The sequence below is a fragment of the Hylobates moloch genome, unplaced genomic scaffold (assembly GCF_009828535.3).
Source record: "Hylobates moloch isolate HMO894 unplaced genomic scaffold, HMol_V3 SCAFFOLD_12, whole genome shotgun sequence".
Lineage (NCBI taxonomy): Eukaryota > Metazoa > Chordata > Mammalia > Primates > Hylobatidae > Hylobates > Hylobates moloch.
The window spans coordinates 17,152,980-17,161,374 of record NW_026652287.1 but is presented as its reverse complement, the minus strand read 5'-3'; positions in this window follow the sequence as shown (position 1 = coordinate 17,161,374).

Below are 8,395 nucleotides of genomic sequence, written 5' to 3'. Positions count from 1 at the left end.
TGTCATTTTGGAGGGGTTTTGGTGATTAAGACTTTTTCATTTCTCTCATTAAAGGGCCGATTGTCCTGATGTGGGTTATAACTTCGTTCCAATCTGAAATTTCACCCACCTCTTTGTCCCCGCCCAAAAAGGGTCTATATTTACGACTGATTTTTGAAAGAATAACACATCCAGTTGTATATATATTTTTAACTGTTTTTGATTGTATTGAATTACAAAATGCAGAAACCACTTTGCTATCATTCTCAAAAGTCCATTTTAAATCACGAGATACGTCAAGGTATAATTATTCATATTTAAAACATTCTGTAATTATAAGAAGAAAGAATAGAAAAATGGCTTTAATAAAAGGCTATTGGAAGCAATTGACTCTCAACAAATGTTGGTCTTTTATAAAGTTCATAATTTCCCAGTAAATTATTTTCAGTTACTAAACATCTTAAACGTGAAGAACCTTAAAAGAATTCCTCATCTGCCACCACACATACATGCACAGAAAAAAATAATAAAGTTTTCTAAAAGTGCATTTTTAAAAGACCTCAGAGACAGAAATATTTCTCAGGAAATGTCAAACACAAATGTCTATATAATATCTACATGAAATAATAAATCAAAATCAGTTTTTTTCATCTGACAAAACACAATAAACGGGTTTAGAACATTGTTTGAAGCATTTTTTTTAGCTTTCCAAAAAACCAATAACAGATGATGCCCTATTGGGAAAGATAACATGTGTTTTCTTGTAGCTTGGTGGGAAAAATATTTTTTGCTCTTTGTAAAGGAAATTAGATATATATTTGGGGGAAAAGAATATAATGTTTCACTGTGATACGGTCCAACAAAAACCCAGGAAATTCAAAGTTCAACTGATGCTTGGCTAAAAATTCACACCATTGTGCCCCTTTACTGATGGCAGATTTAGAAGCCCAGAATGTATGAGTGAACCTCAAGTTTCCTAACTTCAGCCTCTTATGGCTAAACACCAAATTGTTATTTAACCATTAGCTGGTCTTAGACTGCCTGCCATTTTTTTTCTTTTGTTTTCCCTTGGATATTTTATATCTTTGCTGGTCTTTACAGCACATCACCTGAAATGTATATACTGCATTTTAATCCCAATGGCTGACGCTGTCCCTGGATAAACTGAATTTCTTTTTCAACGGGAAGGGTACTGAACAAGAGAGAAGAATCATAGAATCGCAGGGTGTTTGAGCTGAGAGAAACTGGGGATACAGAGAAAGTAAGAGAAAACACAGACGGAATGAAAAGCTGGAGAACTGGGATAGAAGGGGACCTAGAATTGTCAATGGATTTCTTTTGGTCTATGCCTAGAAATACATTAACTGTTAGGGAGTCATCCCTTCATGAGAGTCTCAGTTCCAGAATCAAATTATAGGACCCAACACATGTCAAATATTTAAACCTCTAGTTCCACACCATTTGTAGATTTTGAGATCATTACTTTACTACTAGATTGTTAATTACAATGAAGTAGTGGCAAACTGGGCTTGTAGATTTTATGGACGCCACTTCTATGTGAGTGATTGTTAATACTAAAAGCTTAAACTTTAACTGCATTTTAAGCATTTGAGACTGGAGCGAAAGCGGGAGCTGTGAGTAAATGCTTTCAGCAGGTACGTAGTTAGTTATTAAAATGGGCTTTGAAGCTCTCTTTTGGTGTATTTCTGCATATTTTAAGGGTCCAGGCGAAAAAAAAAAAACACTTTTTTTTAAATGCACTTAATTTGGATTTCATTGAATTTTCTTCTTGCACTGATGTTAGGATATTTTGACAAATGTAATTCCCCAACCCCTCTGTATGAAAGAAAAGAAACTCTTTCTTGAAGAGATTTAGAAAGGGGAAGAAAAATCCTTTTTAAAAGGCTTAAGGGTAAGGAGGGGTAAAGGGAATAAATGGTAAGGAAGGCTTTATTTTCTAAAGCTCAAATTCCAAAGAAGAAGGACAGTCTACGTAAGAACTGAAACTAATTTACCTGAACCCTTTGTCACTGCCTGGCTCTTGACTATTAAATGATTCTTTTCAGTAGCCAATAAAACCAAATCAAAAGCATGTTTTGGATGGAGGGGTGGTGCCAGGCAATTCCCCCCAAATGAAAAGCCAAACTATGCTGTGTTTGTTTTGGTTTTCCCCTAAGAGGATTTCAGAGAAGGGGCTGGGGTTTGGGCCACCCTCCTTGGCCCCACTCCTATGGGGAATATAGGGGACTGTTGCGCTCTCGTCCACGAAGCTAAACTGCCCATCGGTATTACCCAAAAAGGAAAGAGAAAGTGCCTGCCCTGCAGTCAGGTCTACAAACCCTGATGTTCTGTCTTTGTTTCCCTCTCAAAGGCTGTTTTAAGATCCCTGCCAATGCAAAGAGTTGGGGAACTGTTTGTCACTTTTCAGAAAACAGCTCAGACCTTCTGGGCCTTAATATCCCTACCTTTAAACAGCACCGATATTCACTGTCTTCTGTCTTCAAAGATGCTAGAGATGTTGTTTTCAAAGATTTGGGAATCCTTAAAAGCAAATAGCTACACAAAAATAGAGAGATTAAAAAAATATGACAGCCCACTTCTTTCCATTCCTGATGCCCAGTTTGGTTTGAATACGTAAGAATCCCGTAATAGTGCCTAATAATGATTACTAATAATAAAAGTATCTAACACAGAGTGGGCCTTCAATATTGAATATTTAACCTTAGTAGAGGTATTAGCCTTTCAAACTCTTCCCATCTTTAAACTGGAAAGGATTTTTTGCCCTATTTTATCAAGTAGCGGAAGACATGAAGATAAGACAGTTCGATCGTTACAGTCCCCGGACTTTCCACGCTTGAACAAGGATTTGAGACCTTATTTCAAGTCTCTTTTCCAGACAATGAAATGCACCCAATTGAAAAATGGATGAACTAAAGCTTTTCTCTGCTCTCCCGTCCAAATTAGATTGGTTACTCAATTTGAATGAGTGCTTAGAAATTAGTCAATAAGGCAACTAATTAATAATTTGACTGGGGGGAAAAAGTCAATTTCTCAGCCGCACACAGGCACAAGTCTGAGGGCTTCCTGAGGCACCTCACCACATGACTCCAGCAATACCTTGCCGCACTGAAAATCTGCAGGCTGAGTTAAAAAGGAAATCCCGGGTTCAGTTCACTTTATATTAGGCCTTTACTTCTAGTGGAATAGCATAGTAGAGGAATATGATGTGCAGAGAAAAAAAGCAGTGAGAGACAGTTAATACAAAATATAATGATATATTATATATTGTATATATTTATAAACTACATTGCAAAAAAATAATAATATGGTCATAATCATGATGCAGCAAGTATTTATTATGTGCCAGGTATTACGCTAAGTAAGCACTCTGAATACATTATCTTATTTAATCCTGTGCTCACACAATGAGGTAGGTACTATGATCCCCATTTTACAGGTAAGGAAACTGAGGCCCAGAGAGCCAGATTTTGAAACCGGATTCATGGATTCCAAATCCTGCTTTCCAATTCTTCTCTGCAAGCACAGGGAAAATTAACCAAGGGACTCATTGCCAATTTTCCTCCTGCCCAGAGGAAAACTGCGTCCTGGTCTGACCCTAATTTGGTATGTGGCCATAGACAAGGCATAGTGACCCTCAGGTTCCCATGGACAAAACCAGGAAGGTCCTCTAGCAGTGGTTCCATGAAATAGCCTTATCATTTAATGCATCTGGTTCTACCAAGAAACATGTTTTTTAAGAAAATATCACATTAATCAAGAAAATATCTGGTTGTATTCAGAAGATGGCAAAACTTGAAAAGACACTAGGATTTTTTTTAATGTAGAGTGAACCTTAAGTGAACATTTAGAAAGCCTTTGTGATTTAGTTAAGAACAAAAACCAGCCTAGGTTTGATTCAAGCTCTATAACTTCCTGGGAAAGTGGGGCTTCACCTCACTGAGCCTTACTTTCCTCATCTGTAAGACTGGAATAATAGTATTAACACATACATACATACCTCATAGAGTTGTTGTGGGGATTAAGTGAGAAGATGCTTATATTGTGAACAGCAGAGTGCCTAGCACATAGCAAATGCTCAGTAAGTGGTACCTAGAATAAGGATGACGGTAATGGAGTTGATGATGAGGATGATGGCATGATAATGTTGGTGAAAATGGTGATGATGGGAATGATGATGATGATATATGATGATTGGGGTGATAATGGTGACAGTGGTGTTCTTAGCAAAAGGGTTGACGGTAATGGTGTTAATTTACTCAGTTTACAGACGAGACAGTTGAAGCCCCAAAGTCATATGCTAATAACCAGCTGAGCAGAGACTAGAAATCTATTTCCTGGTGCTGGCCCATTGCCTTTTCCATTGCCCCATGCTAAAAATAAGTGGAGTAGGATTTAGCTGAAGGAAGCTGGGAACTGCAGGTCAGAGCTGAGAACCAGCAGCTTCAGCCTTTTCTCCTCCACCCCCAGCTCATTTTACAATGCCAGAGAAATCACTTTGTCCTCACCAGACCTCACACCCTGCCTTTTATGGACGATGCCACCATCTGATGTTTAACTGAGAGGTAAGGGGAGAAGGTGAGTTGAGGAAAGCTACTTTTTAACCAATAAGTAGCTCCCAGTGATTTGAATGCAGCTGATCTCACACTGCATTTTGAGAAACTCTCCCTGGGGGAATTGATTTACTTTCTGGTTTCAGCCCAAGTGATAAAAATAATCCATTGAATTTGTCAATTTCATTTTCCAGATGGGGCTAAGTGGTCCCTCAAGGGGCTTGTGATGAACCCTGTGAGAAACCAGAGTTGAAGGAAAAGAACAGAATGAGAGAGAGAAAAAAAAAAAACAAAAACATAGATGCTACATGCCAAGCAGTAGCAGCAGAATTGACATTTCAGGTCAGCATAGATTCCCAAACAGCACTGAATTTTCCTAATAATGAGAGAAAGTGGTTTTAGGATTCAAAGGAACCACACCATCAGGGGACAGTTGCCCCAGGAGTCCAAGGATAACAAATATGAAGAACAGGCAATATATTTCCCCTGAGGTATCCATGGCAGACATTGCTAACAGATAGTGGCATTCTCCACCAAGCCCAAAGCAGCCTCCCAGTGTCTCTGAATCCTAGAGCTCCAAGCAGCCATGAGCAATCAGTGTAGACACAGAGATGAAAACTATTTTCTACTTGGCATGTGAGTGCAAGACCATAAGTGATTCATAAGGTCTTGAACCAAACAAAACAAAACAAAAAAACAAAAAAAGCCAGTCATAGACTAGATCAGGGGAGGGGTTACCATGTCAGGTAAAAAACACATAGAATCTCCAAGGATTACCATGTCAGGTAAAAAACACATAGAAGCTCCAAGGATTTAGGCTTCCCAGGCTGGTCACATCCCAAATATCGTAGGTGATAACTCATTCATTTATTATTTACTTATCCATTCATTTGCTCATTCATTCATTCACTCACTCATTCACTTTCTCATTCCCTTGGTCATCCATTTTTAAATTTGACAAATATTTACAAATCGACAAATCCTGGATGCTGGAAGTGTAACAATGAATGAGACAGACCCAACTTCTATCTACGTGGAGCTTATAGTCTGAGAATATTAAAAAAAAAAAAAAAAAAAAAAAAAAACAACTAAATTTAACAATTACACAATTGTTTTCAATTGTGATCATTTCAAGGAAAAGTAGAAGTACTAGATACTTTGAGAGCATAGATCAGGGATTTGGCTTAGTTCAGCAGGGAAAGGTGGAGGTAGAAATCAGGGCAAACTTCCCAGAGAAAGGAACATTTGAGCTGAACACTGAAGGATGAGGAGTTCACGAGGCAAAGAGGGGAAGAGGGTTTCCCAGGTGGAAGGAAAGACTTCTGCAAAGGCCTGGAAGTGGTAGAAGGACAGCACATTGCTGAAAGTAAGAGAAGGTCAGAGGGATGGGAGCCCAGAGTGAGGGGAGGAATAATGTGAGATGATGCTACAGAGGTGGGCAGGTAGCAGTGTCCCCTTTCAAACACGAGCCCAAGTGTGACCCGCATCTGCTAAAAATACTTCAGTGACTGTCCCTCGCCCTCAAAAGAAACTCCAAACGTCTTACCATGCTCTGGTCCTACTCACCTCTCCAGCCTTACCCAACACCAGCCTTTCTCAGAGAAGATACAACCTAGACTAAACGTCCAGGTTCTTGAAGAGAAAATACTCAAATGTAAGCCCTGTAAGAGCAGAAATGAAGTCTGCTGCATTTCCTGTTGCATCCTTACTGCCCAGGGTCCTTGGTACAATGCCAGGCATAGAAGATGAACTTGAGAAATACTGTAAATGTAAAGATGAGTGATTTTTTGACCCCACCCTTGGCACAGTGCCTAGAACACGGCATTGTATGTTTAAATACTAAAAGAGAAGAGGAACAAAGAAGGGAGGGAAGGAAACAAGGAATAAAGGGAAGAAAGAAAGGAAGGGAAGCGAAGAAGGAAGGGAAGGGAAGGAGGAAGGGAATGGAGGGAGGAAGGGAAGGGAGGGAGGAAGGGAAAGGAGGGATGGAGGAAGGGAAGGGAGGGAGAGAGGGAGGGAGGGAGGGGAGGGGAGGGGAGGGGGAGGGGGAGGGGGGGAGGGGGGGAGGGGAGGGGAGGGGAAGGGAAAGAAAACTACCCATATAGGTATTGGGGAGAGGAATACGCCAAAAACCAAGGTTTTTGAAGCTCTAATTCCCACACAAAAAGACCCAGTCATCCTAAAGTATTTCAAGAACAAAGTATTAAAAAAAAAAAAAAAAAAAAAAAGATTTGCATTCACCAGCCTGGAAATACAGGGGCCAGTAGCAAGGAGAAGGAGGCCTGACTGTGAGATGGGTGGGGCCCATTTGGATGCTTCAAGCCAAAAAGCATTTTTGTGGCCTCATAATTTCTGAATGCTCTTGGAGAGGCTAACTGGCTCCAGGCTCAGTCTCCTGCAAAAACTCGTCTTTGCAATTCCTCAGTTCAACCTCATGTAAACGGGTCAAGCTATCTGTTGGGCCTCAGTTTCTCCGTCTGTAAAATGAAGTAATTAGATTAGATCATCTCTAATCTAACCTTAACACTGAGTCAAGCCTCTCTTAGGTACTCTTCTCAGAGTGTCATATCAGCCCTAAAAATAATAATTATGATGATATAATAATAGTAATTATTATACTAGCTACCACTTTTTGAAACACTTTTTATTTCATCTTCACAACTATCATATTAGGACAGCTATGATCTCTATTTTACACATGAGGAAACTGAAGTTCAGACAGGTTATGTACCTTGCTCAAAGTAGTGCAGCCAGTAAGGAGAAAAGTTGGAATTTGATCTCAGACATGTCTGAGCCCAAACTCATGCTCCCCAAACCTCTATGCACAGCTCTCGCAGGTCCTGACAGAGCCAGTGTTTACAGAGCACAAACACAAGCACAGATCCCCTAGTTCTTGCAGGAGGCAGGGAGAAAACAGGAAGGGAAATGTTTGCAGTGATAACATCGTTATTGTTGTCTGCCCAGCCTCCGTTCTACCGTTTTTGTTTTTTTTTTTTTTTCCCGGTAAAAGGGCCCCTCCCACATAAAACAGGGTTTTGGAGAATGTGCTTCCCCAGCTCCATGTGGTTCTAATAGAACTACCAATCACAGAACCCCACAGTGGCAACAATCACGTGTGGCATGGATCACATGACCAAAGCCTGCACAATCATGGTATAGTACAGCATCTCCTGGCTGCAGTGATTGGTTCAAGTAGTGGACATGTGACCCAAGACATGCCAATCAGAGCGCTTCCATGGTCTGAAGTGGATAGGAAGAGGGGTGCTCTTTCCTCTAAGGATGGTAAGCTGAGATGATAGAAGCTTAGTTTCCTGTGACCTTGTCCCACTGCCACCCAATGCACTGTGCCATGGAAAACAAGTACCCATTGGAGGGGAGAATATGACCAACAGAGAAGCTGCGATTAGAGATGGAGAGAACGAGCCCTCATCTCATGGATGGGCTGCTGAAACCAGTTCTATACCTGTCATTTCCAGGTATTAAGCCAATAAAGGTTTGAACTTGGATTCTATCACTTGCAATCAACAAAGCTCCAAGAGATTTTTGACCAGCATTCTACAATTGCTGCCATATCCCATCACACACACATACATACTATCTACTACTTAGAAATTTTAAACAGATCTGAAAAGGGGTATTAAGGAGAAAACAGGTGAGGGAGAAGCACTGAGAGAAAATAGGTCCAAAATTGCCACTTGCTTCCCATCTTGTCCCAGTTGGGTCTCTGACTCATATAGTGGCTCATATGAGCTTGAATGTCTCCAGAAATAAATGGCTATGCTTTACCAAACAGTTACTACCTTTTTCTACTTTAGCTCACTTAAACCCCCAAATAATCTCAAAAC